The sequence below is a fragment of the Lissotriton helveticus genome, chromosome 3_1, assembly GCF_964261635.1.
Source record: "Lissotriton helveticus chromosome 3_1, aLisHel1.1, whole genome shotgun sequence".
In the NCBI taxonomy this organism is placed as follows: Eukaryota; Metazoa; Chordata; class Amphibia; order Caudata; family Salamandridae; genus Lissotriton; species Lissotriton helveticus.
The window spans coordinates 778047590-778064953 of NC_136061.1; positions in this window are offsets into that span (position 1 = coordinate 778047590).

Sequence of the window (17364 nt, forward strand, 5' to 3'; positions counted from 1 at the left end):
AAAAATAAATGAGGGTCCAAAGGAAAAGAACAACAGGAGACTGTGCAAGTGCAAAAGAGTGATTCTAAACTACACTCTACGATAGTGACAAAAAAAAGGAGTATTTAAAATTGACAGGCACGCCTTACACCTGATAACTTTATTCTTCGCTAGGGGTGAACTGTCAAATTAAAAATGTGAAAAGGTAGCTGTCTCAGGACTCAGTAAGCGCGACGTCGAGCTTACTGAGTCCCGTATTGATTGATATAACGATCAGAGGGCAATCAAAAAGCAGGGCTCACTTTAGGAGCTGTGATGACCTGAGGCTGGTATGAGAAACCAAAGCTTAAACAGGTCTTTCTAGATTGATGTGTCCAACTTCTGTCCTGTGACAAGTTGTCTAGTCCTGAAGAATTTGCCAGAAACTATAGGCAATGAAACATGTTGGCATGTGAAAATGGGTATGCATGAATAGCTACCTTTTCACATTTTTAATTTGACAGTTCACACCTAGTGAAGAATAAAGTTATCAGGTGTAAGGTGTGCCTGTCAATTTTGAATACTCCTTTTTCTTGTCACTATCATAGAGTGTAATTTAGAATCACTCTTTTGCACTTGCACGGTCTCCTGTTGTTCTTTTCCTTTGGACACTCATTTATTTTAGACAAAGTGACTGCCGATGATGAGAGCAGTGGGCTTATCTGGTGAGTACCTGCCAGTTACCCCCTTGGTGGTGTGCCCGTGAGGTGTCACTTTGTCTTTTCACACATTTTTCAGCACAATTTTAGGTGAGAGGAGGGATTTGAAAAGATATAGCAGCCACTCAGTATCAATCCTCCACTAGAGGGACTGTCATTGGATAAGAGTTTAAGTGAAATCGCATGGAAGTGCTGCAAATAACCATAAGAAAGGAATTAGGTTTGTTTTGCAAAAATTGTAAGTAATGCACACGCTTCGTCAAGCAGAAAATAAAAGTGATCTACACACAATTCTTTTTGCCATAGAGAACGGGTTTTGTTGTTTGATATGATTTAAGAGTGGAGGGCAACCCGTTTCTTTTGTTATACCCTCTGAGCTCCTTATTGTAGATATAGCCTCTTCAAGTAAGCCATTTCGAAAATGTAATTTATAAAAATTTTTGGGTGGACTTGAAAAGGGTAAAAAGTTTGAGATGGTTGGAGCATTAGTCAATGGATAGTCTGCAAACCCAGGTTACCAGACCATCCATGAAATACATAAAATATATATCTGACTGGATGAGGGAGCAGTTTATCGCATAATCCATTTCAGTTCTGCAGACCAAAGCTTCTGATTGGCTGGTTGCAACTGAGAAAAATCCCGTTGAGGCCGCAATTGCAGAATACAGGACTCAGTCCCAATCTCCTGAAAAACCACAAAGGTGCTGAAAGTGGGCACACCATGTCTCCATATGGTTGTCTGCCTGTGGCCAATCTCTAGGGCATGCAGCTTTCAGCTCCGAGCATCAGTGTGTGGACTCCCATGTCAGGTAGGGTGCAGGGCCTGTGGCAGGTCAAAGCTGTGTACTGCAAATGACTGTATAGAGCAGAATTGGTTACACCTTCATAGAAACTGGTTCTAGTATATGATCATAACCCACTTAATATTCATTAAAAACTCATGGTTAAAGAGGTGTTATTGTTAGCATTGTTAATTACAATATGTATGCCAACACCAAAGAGCATAATGTAAGTATACAACAACAAATAATTAAACCAAATGGTATTGGTACATTCAAAGTGTTCTCTTCCATAGTGTTAAGGTTAGTTAAGGTTAATGTGATATTGTAGCAAATCTGCCTTTTCTCCATGGTCAGCCAGATTTTCCCCTTTTATCTGGACCCCATTTTTGCTGGCCTTAGCACTCTGTCCACTTTTACTCCTCCTAAATAGGTGTAATGTGCATGTGCTCCCCTTTTAAACATGGTTAAATTATCTTATCCCTCACTGATATATTTAACTTATCTACATGGCCCTAGTATAATGTGTATAAAATTAACCCAGAGCTTAGAAATTAAATACCACATATGGACTACAGCATCTATTGTTCAATTCACATAGTGGGCCTGTAAACCATGGCTTCAGGACTATCAGGTGTAGCCTGACTGCAGAATCCTAAAAACATGGTTTTAAACTCATCAAAATAACCCCACTAACAGGATGAACCCCCTGCTTTTAACTATTAATAAATCACCCCTAAATACCCCTTCTTGCCCACAAGGGCATGTGCCTTCAGTGACCTACCCCCAAAGCACATTTTCAATGTCAGGGCTCCGGCTGGATTATAGAAATTGTTAAAGTACATATTATAAACTTTAATCTGTACCTTTAAAATGGAAACATGTTTATTAAAAATCTAATATTTGGTAAAATGAGATTTTCGATATTAAGAGAAATTACTTTTAGAAAGCTACATTTCCCCTGCCTGAAGCTTCTAGGGGCTAATTTGCATTTGCAGGAAAGCAGCTACGCAGCCAGTACTTGCCCTTAGGTAGATGTGAAAACTGCTCCAAGAGCAGAATAATGACTTAGGCATGGAACACGTAGTCCCTATCAGTTGCGGTGTGCCTAGGAGCTTCATTAACTTGAAAGGAGTAGAGGTGAAGCCTGCCCATTATTAGTTTAGTGTAAGGGGAAACACGAGGAAAGGAAGGCCTTTGTTAATGTTAATATGGAAAGCAAAAGTGCTAAAATGGAAAACGATACATTGATTTATTAAAACAAAACCACATCCCTATTAAAAATATCACCCGTCATGAACCCCATATCAGCCCGACTCTCAAATACATATTCAGGCAAGCCCTGAGACCCAGGCCTGGGGTTTCTGGTTTATAAGTCACAGGTGGGAATGCCGCGTAGCTGGCAGATAACCGCACAAACAGGAAACCATATATCTATCCCACAGATAGGCTCCGCAACATTACAATGGTCAGGTGAAAATGACTACAATAAAGCACACAGAGGGGGTACGCGTGCTCCTAAAACACCATAACGTCAGATGGCACATGAGTTAGGAACATATAGCCAATTAGAAAACAGCACATGCAGTGATCACATGTTTCCTATGCCGGACATCTGGACACGTTACCCACTGGCCACATTGTGTCCACGCAAGGTTAAGGCCCACCTCTAGTGAACATTTGACGATTAATTGATGACTTTAAGGCAGGAACCAACATTCCTCACCATATATGTTTCATCAGAGAACTTTACAACCTGATGAAAATTGTATTCAAGAAGGATTCCAACTGAATGTATATTGAGACAGTGCTCAGACCCTGTGCCTGTAACTGTTCTCCCGGCTGCTATGTTTAATTAAACAAACTGTTCCTATTTTGCCAAAAGCTTATTGTCTCTTGTTTTTAAGGTATTTTGTACTCAAGTAGCATTCTCCAGTTCCTACACTAGTCAGGATGGCTCTAAGTTCAGTGGGGGGGAAGCTAACTCCAGAACCAATTTGGAGTGAATACAGGGGAGGAGACTGCCCATTGTCATGGCCTCATCTTCGGGTGGGTACAAGGGCTCTGCAGAAGGGAGAAAGGGTCCCCTGTATTAGATTTTAGAAGTAAAGAGCAATCTGGGATTGTGTTTCTAGAAAGCAAACAGGAACTAATACAAAAGTGGGTAAAGAATATTTACCCCATGGGTTAGTAAGGGGCCAGGAGGAACCATCCTCACTAAACTTACTGGACCTGCTGAAGATCAGAAGGGGACAGGACCCTACTTGCTATATCTTGAGATGAGCCCTGAAGGACTGGTCCTACTCTCTATTATACCCAAGACAATGAAGGGGACTCAGAGGGTCTCTTGAATCATCTTGTCTATGGCTACCAATACACACCAAGCTACAAGAGGCTTTTTTCCTTAAGTGAACCATTGACCAGTACTAATTGGATCTGGACTAGATCCTACTTGTGGCTTCTTCTGGAGTGAATCCTGCCCGCTCAGTATTATCCCTAAGGTGTACAGAGGTTCAGAAGTGACCCAGAGTAGCTGTTCCAGAAACCTTAGAAACTGTTTGGACTTCCAAGACCTCAAGAGCCTCACAACACAGGTTTCCAATTTCAATGCTACTTCCTCAGATACAGCTTGAGGTTTGCCCCGCTGGAGGATTTTGAGCTCCATAAAAAAGTCAAAAGGTTATGTTATGTTACCTTCATGTTATGTTATGTTATTAATTTTAAGAAAATGCAACAAATACCCTGAAGGGTGCCCCGGCACTAAAACAAAAGATTCCAAACAAAGATAAAGCTTGGAGCGACTAAAAGGTATTAGCATAGCAAAGATATTTCTCAAAAAAGGCATAATGCAAACTGCTTAACGCCAAAGAGCCAAGTCTTTAGAGCTTTCCTGGATTAAAGTAGAGACGGGATTTTCCTCAAAAGAATAGGAAGCTCAATCCACAATTTTGCTGTGCAACCGGAGAAAGCCTTGCTTCCTGGACAACATTGTGTGATCCACGGTAGAACCAGCAGATGTATTTCACTAGAGTGCAGCAGTACAGAGAAAATTTACCTCTTGATTTTATTAGCCAGATAGATGGGGCCTATTCCATGATCTGCGTGGTATACAAGGCTGAGTGATTTAAACTTCATTTGATTTTCAACAGGAAGCCAGTGCACACCATAGGGCCTCTGAAGAGGATTACAAAGGAGGAATTTCATCTTGGCTGCCACATTTTGAATGCCTTGCAATTTCTGTAGCCATCCCCAGTCTGCGCCCAAATAGGGGGAATCGCAGTAATCCAGGAGACTAACAGTTGACTGGATCACCACCTGATGGACCTGCTTGGGGAGGAAGAGAGGATCTTCTCTAAGACCTTAAGCAAAAAATAACAAGTTGATGCTACGATTGATCTGAGCCTTCAACGTGATGTTGGGTTCAAGGTAGATGCCTAGATTTGTTTGACAGCCTTCACAGGAACAGGGTGTAACGTCCAAGAAGGGAGGGGTGTTGATAGTTAACATACTTAGGGTCAGTCGATCTTGTAGCCACAAAATCTCTGTTTTTTCAAAGTTATATTTTAAGGCATTGTTCTGCAATCAACTAGAGACTGTTCATACATCTGTGAAGTGGACCAATAGGATAATTGCTAGCCCTATCCCCAGTGATAATAAGCTGAGTGTCATTGGCGTGATTCATGCATCATACTCTGAAAGATTTTATAAGTTTCAGAGATGGTAGATGTAAAATTAAACAGAGTAGGGCTAAGAGCAAAACACTGTGTCACTCCTTGTTGCAAGGCCTTAAAGTCAGAGAGGAAAGCAGGAAAATAGACCACCTGTGTTCTAAATGTTAGCTAGAGTCTACACCAGACAAGGCCAGTGTATTTAATCTCGGCTTCCTGTAATCTAACCACCAAATGCTGTGGGAGGCTGTATTGAATGTTACTGACAGATCTAAGAGAATCAGCGCTGATGGTTTAACCTGGTCCGACAGCATTTGAAGGTCATCCACCACAGCTAGGACAGCTGTTTCAGTGCTCTGTAGGAGACGAAAGCCTGACTCTGCGCTAATCTTTCCATTAACAATCCATTCATATACTTTTCTGACATCTTAACGACAAACGGTAAAGTCTTTGACTGATATGAAACAGCGTGGTATATACAACCCACGCTTCATCATGATTAGTCTCAAATTGCACATAGGTCCTTGGAGCTTCGTGCTTCGTAGAGCTATTTTCACTTAAATCTCAAAACATCTCTATCTACTGTTCCCCTTATTCAATTTTCCCTGGCCAGGTGTAATTCTTTTTAATACATTTTACCTTATTACCCTCTGTTTTTTGAGATCTTTATTGTTAAGTGTTTGACTTTATTATTATTTTGGTACTGCACAAATACTTTACACATCACCTTAAGATAAATCTGTCTGCTCTGTGCCATAACTATCAGGGGGTTACGCTCAGATTAATTTAGTGACTTTTGGAGTTACAATTAGTGTAATTATTCTCAGTGATAGGTGACCACCAACCCAAAATAATAATCCACTGTTTTATAGATATGTAATGCCAAATGTAAGATTATGAGATTATTTTATAATATCTGTCACATGAGGAGTGAGGTCATGAGCATTGCTTTTGGTGTGGAAGTTATTTTATGCATATCTTTTGCGTGAGATATGACTTGCTGATAGAACTAGAACTTGACTTGCAATTTTCTGTGTTTTTTCAGTTTTGTTTCATAACCACAGGTCTAATTTAGCTGTGCTATTTAAGGTGATTGCCTCGGATTTTTAAATGGACCTTAATGTGTTATAACCAAATCTAACCACGACTTCACTTTAGCCTTCTTTTATGATGATCTGACACCCAATTGGGACATCAGCTATATTGGCAGGCCTATTATAAGAAGTACATTCAATTGCTGAGTCTGTTTGTTAGGCCACAGTGACCCAGTTAAAGGCAGAGATCAGAGCTCATGCTTCTGTATAAGAAAGGACATCTCCAAAGGATCCCAATATCCTGGGAGGCATTACGCTGTTGATGGACGAGGTTAAAGCATGAGATAAAGCCTGAAATATTCAATCTTTTTTCCCAGGCAGACTCAAGAGATGAGGACCAGATTGCTGGTTAAAGCCTCAGAGATTCACTCTCATCCTAAATTTGCTCTTCTGAACATACTAACAGTTATTAGTGCAGTTAAGGGGTAAAAGATCAAGCAATCAATGGATCTGATCTTCACTGGCGTAAGACCACCCAGTAAATGTCTGCAACCCACAACAGTCTTGTGTATGAGAATCAATAACGAGGAAAGTAAAAAGTCACAAATGTCTCAATGAGTTAAATTCGCCCATTTCACGAACCACCTTTTGAGTGACATTGGACAGTAAACACCTCCCAAGTTTGTTTCACTTGTGAGCCAAATATTTCGCAACTTGTGTGCAGTTTGTGTAGTTCCAACTGGCCAGAAAAACATGGCTCTCGGAGAATGACAAGAAACGTAAATCACTCGAACTGTGGTTCATAGTTTGTGGGAAGTTCATCGTCTGTCTTTGACCTTTTTCACCCTTAAGCGAATACACAACATTTCATGGGCTTCTGTTGCAATTTGTTTTCCACGGGATGAATAAAATGGGCCCAATCCTCACGATCACATTGTCCTTGCTGTGCCAAAAATTAAGGATACCACTACAGTAAAATAAAATAAAAATGCACGAAGACAGCTGCATCACAAGAGTCCCTTTGCTGATGATTAAAATATGGATGCGTATACATTATTTGATTAAGCATCACTTGAATTGTTTATAAAACATGCTGCATGGTATCCGACACAACCATTCAACCTGCCAGGGACTTGAATAGTCAGGTCCCTCTTTACATATGTTATCCAGTAAGAAAACATAGCACAGTCGAATAAGGCAAACCAAAAGAATCAAAACAATGTAAGGCACAACATAAAAATAAATGCATTCATGCATAAATGCAGTCCCTGGAATATATTCTTATTCACTCCAAAAATTATTTTGATGCTAAACTACAATGTTGCAGTATTAACAATAAAGGTGAATATAAATGAAAAGTATACGAAAATTGGGAGTATTTTTGAGGGGTGAGTATCCACCTCAAATAATAGCGCTGGGACGCCCACGGGTAGCCACGCGCTCTATAAATCCAATTCCAATCCATTCCTTCCAAATAATAACCACAATGCTTGTCTGAGTGAACCACTAATTTCACTAAATTACCTGAGCTCAATCCCCTGATAAATATGGCAGATAGGCTTAACTAAAAGGCAATGGGGCAGATTTACGAGCCCCTTGCCCCACGTTTGCGTCACTTTTAACATGGGAAAAGTGACGCAAAAGTGGCGCAAGGGGCTTGTAAATCTGCCCCAATGTATTTATGCAGTACCAAAACAATGATAAAGTCAAAACACAACATAAGAAAAACCCTGAATGAAATTAGAAGAATAGAGTACATTTTGATAATTAAAATGACATAACAACAAAAGAAAAATCTAATAATGGAAATCAGAGTTATGAACTTTTAAAGTTTAATTGTGAAAATAGCACCAAGAAGCATTAAGCTCCAACAACGTTGGCCTTAACAGGTTACCTAGATACAAGTTAAGGCTGATGGTGTTGGAGCATGGGTCGGATAGAGAAACCAGGCTTGACTGAGTCAGAAGTTTTACCTTAGGACTTTGTCTCTGAAACGGAATTTGAAAATACTCTGTGGGGCAAAACAGCAGGCTGTGATCGAAGAGGGCTCTACATCGTAGTATAGCTTCTGTACGTGGTCTCGGTGAAGCCATTGACTTTTGACAGGCAAGCTCTGAGAGGGAAAAATTCGAATTTACTGCCCAAGGAAGTTCCCTTGCTAGCTGAATACATTTGGTGCTTTCACCAGGTGCAAATTTCTACGTTTGTCTTAGTCACTTTTTTGGAGCTCGGATATATCCAGGAGGGTAAGGCTGCAGGCTGTAGCCGTAGATGACTCCTGAAGGCTGTATACCCTCTCAAATAGGTCCAGCTGAATCTGATTTGCTCCTGCGGAAAATATCTGAATGGGACCATCTGATTTTTTTGGCCCATCATCAATCATCTTTCTTGGGTCGGCCTCCAGAGGTTCTTAAACTAAACATTTTCCAAGTCCCAGGTTTAAGGAAAAGTTAGGCATTTACTTTGATATCAGTCATGGGTCCAGGACCGGTGGGAGAGCACTTGAAGGTAAAGACTCACTCCAGCAGAGTCCAGCAGCAGGTTTCAGGGCAGGCTGAGTTAGAACTAATAGGCAGGGAAGTTCCAGGAAAGCAGCTTGTTTTGTCCCTGTAGCATGAACTGTAGGTCATCATTATGACCTTTGCAGTCTTCCTCTTTGTCCTGGAATAAGACAGAGAAGGTGAAATCCTTCAGAACTCTTCCCACTGCCCACAGGCATTAGGCTCAGTGTTCTTCTGCTCTTTCTCACGTCCAGTAGTGTTCTAAAGTGGGTGTCTGGCATTGTCACATTTTTGTCTGGCTCAGCTAGTGGGTGGGAATGGATCTTGCGTATGCTCTGAGAAATGGGGGAGAAGTTCCTGCGGCCAAACCTACATACTTTAGGTATTTTCAAGAGGGCAAATGTCTTCTGACACGCTAAACTTGGGCATTGAGGGCTGGGAGTGTCTATGGGCTCTGTATTATGGTAATTTGGTGTCCTCCCACTTCTAACACCAAAATCAAGTTTGAGGCAGCTACTGCCCCCCAATAAGTCCAGAGATGGAAGACTGGTAGAATAGTAGGGTTGTACAGCAGCCAGACAATGGATACACACAAATGGTTTTGACATCCTATTTCCCTTCCTTTCAAGTGTGCCCCAGCCTTATATGTAAAACCCAGACACAGAAGTCAGTGGAACAAAGCAAATCAGACAGTGGATACAGTGGATACACAAAACTTGTCTTGCCAATCTCTTCTCTGCCTTTCAAGTGTGCCCCAAAGTGTTAAATGAAAACCAAGCAGACCTGTCAAAAAGTATGCCCACAACCTCCATTCTGCATATTCTTGGAGGTGCATATTCTGGGAGGTTCAGAGGCCTCATCGCTGCCTATTCAGATCAGCCTATTATTTGCTTCTGGGAGGCCTTTCACACCTTTTTTCACACCAAATTATATACTTATCAGTGGCGGGAGAAGATTGAGAACAAATGCAAATTAGCCTTAAGGAACATCAGGTAGGGAAAGGTATCATTCTAAAAGTTACTTTTTCAAATATTTATTAAAAATCCAACCTCACAATTGAATTGAATTTTTGATAACTATTAAAATTAACTTTTAAATAATTTTTACAAGTAGTCCGATTCCTTAGAAGCAGTTTCAGAATTTTAATCTGTCTTTTTGCTTTCTGACCTACTCGCTTTGACTCTGTTTTTGCTGGTTTAGTGTCTCTGCGCACTTTTGCACGGCTGTTCAGTGTTAAAATGCAAATGCTTCTTTGTAAGTTGCATTATAGATAGTAGTTTCCATAATTGGCATATTTGATCTACTGGTAAGTCCCTAGTAAAGGGCACTGAGTGCCAGGGCCTGTAAATCAAAATGCTAGTGGGCCTGCAGCACTGATTGTACCACCCACACGAGCAGCCTTTCAAAGGGTTCTCGGACCTGCCACTGCAGTGTCTGCGTGCAGTTTTTACTGCCATGTTGACTTGGCAAGTGCACCCACTTGCCAAGCCCTAACCTTACCTTTTAGTACAGTGAGTCACCCCTAAGGTAGGCCCAAGGTACCCATATGGGTAGGGTACAGTGTATTTGAAAGGTAGGACATGTACTGGTGTGTGTAACATGTCTTGATAGAGAAATCTAATGTATTTTGTTTTTCACTGTCCCATAGGATAGAATGGGGCGTGCTTGGTAACATTTTACGAGTACATCTTCCCATTGGGACAAGATGGAGTTCAGTATGCATGAATGTAGAAATGCATCTTTTAATAAAGATGATTATTAGGTTCTGTGTTTGTTAAGACCACTATTAGAAAGTAGATATTTTCTTGCTTAGCCATTCTGTGTGCCTCTGCTGGGTTGTGGATTGACTGTCTGGCTTTGGAGTGACGATGACTAGGGATGTGCATTCTCTTCAGACAGTCACTGGGGGGGGATCGAGATGTGTCCTGCCTTTCCTGGATGAATCAGGGCTGGGATGAATAGACTTGTGCTGCATTTAGAGTAGTGGGAGATTTTCTTGCAGCTGAATGGACCTGGCCTGTGTAGGACAATGCTGTCTCCACCTCCTGCCGGGGAGCTGGGCCAGAGAGGACCAAACTGGTTTGGACTGAGCACAGATACTCTCTGCCAAAGCGAACAAAGAGAAAGTGAGTAAAAATGTTAGGGCTCAGACTCCAGAACTTTAGAACTCACTTGGATCAAGGAACCTGCCAGGAAGAAGAGCTGGAAAAACTTCCAGGAAGAGTACTGCCCCTTTGCTGTGTTGTTGCTTTGCTGGGTTGGCCTGCAGTTGCTGCTTCTAACTTGGGCAGTGAAAGTGCTGGACTGAACTTTCTTTACTTGTTGCTGAGAATCTCCAAGGGCTTTAAATAGAGCTTGCCCCCTGTTCACGAAGTCTCAGGGACAGAAGACACTTCAATTACCTCTGTGTACCACCTTTGGAACTGTGGGTTTCAGTTGCCATAGAGGGGAATGCAGCCGACACCATCACCGACACTGCTGCTGGCTCCGTGTCCTGAAGGCACTGCCGCACTTTGCACCGCAACCCTGGTCTCACAGAGGACAACGGCCCCACCGAGCCGCTGTTTGCACTGCTACCTGTGGGCACCGCACTCCGCACTGCCTTGCTTCATTCCGCCTCCCTGGTCTTACCGACGTCGCTTCTTGCTGAACTTGACACCATGACTGCACCGTGGTTTGGGGGCACCGCTCGTAAGTCACACGATGCACCACCCCGTCCCACACCGCAGTCTGGGCTGACCGACACCAGCTCCCGTCAACCGGAAATGGTGCTTGCACCGTTACCTGTCGGCACCGTCATAAGCACCGCCTCACTCCGCACCGCAGCCCTGGTGTCACCGACACCGCTGGTCGACCATCACCAAGCTGTTGCCTGCACCGCGACTTGAGGGCAATGCATGCTGCACCGCTATGATTCACAACGCAACTGCAATGGTTGCCATGACCTTCCCGCACCAGCACGGTCAGCCGGACCAAAAGACACTGTTTACGAGTCTGCTGACACTAACGCTGGTCAGCAGCGACCCGGTTGTCTGGAACTGTTGGATTCTGTTGTTTTCAGCACCTTGGTAGCCCCAGACGGAGCTACCGACTTTAAGGAACTGCAGTTTAAAGTTACTCTTGAACAGTGCATATTTTTGATTACTTAATGTTGGTCTTTTATCGGTTTGGTCTTGTTTGCACAGACAAATATTGGTTATTTTTATAAAACTGGTTTGGTGTCCATTTGTAGTGTTTTCACTGTGTTACTCTATGTTATGTGCAAATGCTTTACACACTGCCTCTGAGATAAGCCTGACTGCTCGTGCCAAGCTTCCAAGGGGTTGAGCAGGGGTTATTTCAGTAGTCTTCCGGGTCGGGGACGCCGGTTACTACGAGGGTGATTCTACCAAGAATTTTAAACCACACGTACCCATGTGGTGTTTTGGGACGAAATTTTGTCGAAATATATGAGTTGGACCATTATACAATTACTGCTTGGATGGCACTAACGTGCTGAATTCTGGCGTTCTCTATATACATGGTGATTTGAAACTTAAGGCATCAATTTGTCGTCTCCGTCTACTAATAGATTACCCTGCCGGGTTGGAATTATCACCGGATGTGGGCCTTAAAAGATAAAGATTCAGCCATTGAGCCCTGAAGAGTTATAGTGTCCTTGATTGTATAGACCTATAACGAAACACGTGTCGGCTGGCTGTCAATTTCCATTGGTGTGACCATCTAAATAAAAGGAGTGACACATCAAAACTTAAAGAATCAACGTTGGATTTTTGTCTTCGTGAATTTGATATATTTAACTTGTTGATACTTAAATCTGTGTGCGCGGGAATTAGTTGCTTAATTCTTGAATGTAAATTCTTACATTTAAAATTGAGGGGTTGTTGTGGGGTCTCCCCTTCCTGCATGCACCAGTTACTGTTGCTTTTTTCATTTGATATGTACGCTAATACTGTTTGAGCGCCAATTCTTCCCGTATACTTTATACCCTCTTGCTGTTGTTCGTTATTTCAGTAGTGTATCCCACTCATCCTGACTAGAAAGAAAGGGTACCTATTCGGACAAAGGTGCAAACCATTGCAAACTAGAGACCCCGATTTCTAACATTGACTACAATGCAGGGGTGACTTATTAAGATTTAAAAGGGAGGTCTTGACCAGTCAAAAGAGTTATTTAGACAAGTTAAATTTCAGTTTTTAAATTGCACAGTCAGGTTTCAATGGTAGATCTGAAGCCTTTTTTTATGTAGTCACTGTAGTGGATGGCACAATAGGTGTTGAAGTCCTCTAGTTACATTCAACTTATAGACCCTGGGTACATTGTGTACCATATACCAGGTAATTGTATGTAAGTTAAATATACTTATTAGGGTATACCAATTTGTTCACCTTACCGCTTGTTAGCAGGATTAAAGTGTACAGAGTACTAAAGCCAGCAAAAATGTAGGGTCCAACAAATGGCGAAAAATCCAGGGTGACCATGCTGAACAATTAATAAACCTATTCTAAACAATGGATTTCTTGAACGTTGCTTTCCACCATTTTCAATATTTCATGTTTTCCTTATTTGAGTTCTTAAAAGTGAAAACTATAACTGCTATCAGTGACAGACACATCTTGTTATGTGTGGCTCTCACTGACAGCCATGAGCATGATAACTGTTTTGTAACCTGGATTTTCACTATACTAACATCAGGGAAGTGAAAAACATTTCTTTATTGCTCTGATATCAGAGCAATGAAGTGCAGCACTCCAAACAGGTGCTTGGATGGTCAGTGACTCACCACCTTCCCTGGGTCACCAAAATGAGATGGTGTAGTGTCGATGGTGATCTTGCCCCAACAACAACTATCTCCCTGTTAGCCATTTGTCTGCCAGAACCATGCTGACAGGGAAATGGAGAGTGCCCTGATGAATGACTATCACAGAGCTGCTGTCACTGCAGAGGCACATCTCCTTCTCTGATTATGAACAGAGATCGTGTCTTTGGTAGGGAAGCAAAAGCAAGTTAGGAAGGGTGTTTAAAGACAGTGACATAATGCCATTTTTTTGGGGTGAGAAGGGTGATGCAAAGGTATTTCCAAAGGAGGAAGTAGAGGGTGGCACAATGGCAAGGAATTTTGTTTTTAGTCTGGGCAGGGGGTTATCCTGTTGGTGGTCATGAATCATTGCAAAATTACAGGCATTTCTTTAAAGGGTGATTATGTGCTGGGAAGATATTTTGTCAAGGATGCATTGGAAGGAAAACAGAATACAAATTATTTAAAGATTGAGTGGGGACAGTGTCATTTTTCATTGGGTAAAGAGGGATACTGATTGGGCAAGGCCAGACAGATTTTTTGATAGTGCTGGGAAGATGATGGTTTCCCTGAGAGTGTTGGGGTGGGTACAGGACACCAGGGGCTGTAAGGGTACCTGAGAGAGGTATGGCCATGTTGTCCATGGCTCATTATGACAATATGCCACTTGTGGTGCTGATCTGAGCAGTACAGGAAGAATTTGGTCCTTACACAAAATACAATTGTTGGCTGATAGTTGTCAATAAAAATGGGATTTCCCACTTGTGAATTCCAAGTGACATCATAAACAATGAGAGCATTGCTCTCCTTGTCCATTTGACATCTGGAAAGCCTCTGTTGAAAACAACAACCTATTATTCAGAACAAAATATCTTTAATTACATATTTTCAGTTAGGTAGTGATCTAATATGCGATGTGAAACCCAAAATTAACATGGTGGGTGTAGTTTACGAAGCGTCATGGAGTGGCTGGAGGTAGCACATGCAGAAAAACACATAATTAAAAAAGAAGAATAAATATGCTTCTTTCGTATTTCACCCTGTAAAACAACATATACATGGAAGTAGGTGTCATGTTACATCAAGATTTCATAATAGTAATTATCATATCCAAAACATCTATAAGTAGAAGAATAGTATTACACGTTTTGCACACAGCATTTTTAGATGTCGGCTAAATGAAATCATATTGCAATATTGGCCAGCTAGAGGAGGCGAGAGGCACGAATCTGTAGTGGTAGAAGAAAAGCTGGGTGGCAGAGACGAGGAGGAAGGGGAGACTTAACTGCACTGACGTTGGGTGTCAGTGCAACAGGAGGCAGACATGAAGACAATGCTGACCATAAACAACAGAAGGGGTCAATACAGGCCCTCCAATGCATGGTGTGCTCATAACTGTACTGTGAGAACGTGAGGACCCATTAGGGCAACATAAGAGCAGGGTGCCAATCTGAGGCGTCGCCATTTTATTGCTCCCATGAACACTTCCTGAAATTGAGAATAAGCCTTTGTCAGGATTCCTCATGAACTTCTTTAGAACATGTAAATGAATGCTGTCAGCAAAAAGAATATGAAAACAATGCTGCCAGCGGGCAACATAAATATAACATACATTAGGTAAGTACAGCTGTCTCCTAAATTACCAATAAAAGACCCTTCACATGCACAATTAGACTTTTTATGGTGGGTTTTGATTTAGCGATGCAATTATGCTATAACTTGTGTTTATTGTGGTAGATTAAAATCAAGACCAGATATTAGAACTTACAGCCTTTGGTATGGTCTTACCCCAAACGTTTTGCTTTCTCGCCCCCTTTTTACAGAAATGTGTTCCTGTTGACTTTGAAGTGTTGTACACTGTACCAGTGCTAAAGTGAGTGTGCTCATTACTGTAACTGGTAAAGTACTACGGAACGCAAGAGGGAACAGCCCACCACCGGTAATCCATCCTCTGTTCAACACAGGCAAACAAATAAACTCCAAAGACGAAGCCAATTATTGGCTCGGTCTAACAGACACATTGAACATACAGAAGAAAAACTGACCATCCAAAAAACTCGAAAAGGATAATAGTCATGAAATCTTCCACCTACTGTCTTGGAATATAGACGGGTCCAGGAAATGGCTGAAAGATGGTTCACCACGCCCATAACTGGACTGCATGCAATATCATCGCTCTTCAAGAAACTTGGGCACTCGAGGGGCTACCCCTTGTTGGGTATACACACTTTAACATTCCTGCAAGAAAAAATTTCAACCACGGTCGACCAAAAGGGGGACTATCAGTTTATATCTCGTTGGACATCAAGATTAAATCAGAACAAATAGCACCGCAAGGGCCTAACACGCAACTAATAAAACTATCGCTACCTGGCAGATCAGCTCCGGTACTATTGATTAATTTCTATGCACCTCCAAAGGTGAAAGAGAAACAAGCCCAGTTGGATCAGCTAGTATCCACAATTAGGGACATTCGAAATAACAATCCCACATGGGAAGTCATCCTAACAGTTGACTTTAACTCAAATTTAATCTATACACCAGAGGAGGACGAGATGCTAGCATCTGCCAACGAATTCTGGAATGTTAAACCACAAAGCCAGCTATAAACAGAGCGCTGCGATCCAATTGGTCAACAATTGGTAACAACCTTGGAATTCCTTGGGCTGCGGTTCCTCAACGGAAGAACTCCAGGTGATAATCCACCACAGTACACCCATCTAGGAACCTTGAGCACTTCAAGACTCGACTACACAGCAGTCTCACTTCCATTATTGCCACTTGTCCAGCAATTTTCAATTGAATACGCATCAAAAAGTGATCATTCATATCAGCAAACTTACTTTAATCTAAAAATCACTAAACATTGTAGCTCCAAGCCAGTGGGAGATAGTTCCTCTTCCACTAACCTGAAGCGACTCAATTGGACAACAGCCAACATCGATGAGCTGCAGGCAAATGTACAGAGACTAAAAACGAAGAGTGAGACAACTATAGGCACCCAAATACAAAAATGGGAGGACTTTACAAAAAAGCTAACAACAACTAAGCCCATCCCAAAATAACCACGGCCCCCAACTCACAAAATTCCACTGCCAAAGAACCTGGTAAAGCTCAAAATAGAAATAGGGAGAAACGCCAGAGCATTATAAAAGACAACTACGTCCCCAAAAGACTGGGCTCAAAGACAGAACCTCAAGAAAGAGTACAAAAAGAAAATGTGGGAACATAAAAGATCTCTGAAGGATGACTTCTGGGCAAGACTACTCTGCACGGCAAAGAACACCAACTCAAACACATTCTGGAGGATCATAAGCAGCTTAAACCATCCTTCAAACCCAATAACATCTAATGTCCAAGAAGCGGATTGGGCCGCGCTATTAACACAGAGGTTCTCGGAAGCAACAACTGACCAGCCCACCACAGAAGCAAATCAACAAAATACCAACAAAAGGGACAAACAAAGAAAAGCGAGCACCGTTTCCATTGGTGAACTTAAAACTCCTCGCAGGCAAACACCACAGCTGAAGGAAGAAAGCAGAGCAAATCCATCACCAGAAGGGGATCTCCTTACAATAAGGCTTCACTGTGACGTTGTTCAGCCACGGGAGATGAAGGAGATAACAAACAAGTCCAAACACACAAGGTTTTGTGAAGAGGACATAAGAAAAATTCTAAGTAAGACACGTGGTAGCAGAGCTCTAGGGGCGAACGGGATACCACCAGTAGTCTTCAAAACTGATCCGGACTTTTGGAGTGGAAAATTAAAAAAACTATTTGATGAGATAGAAAGTGAAAATCAAATACCATCAAGCTGGCAGGGCTCCATAATCACACCCATCTTCAAAGGAGGAGACAGAACATCACCTGCAAATTACAGATTGATCGCCCTCCTGGACGTGGAGGC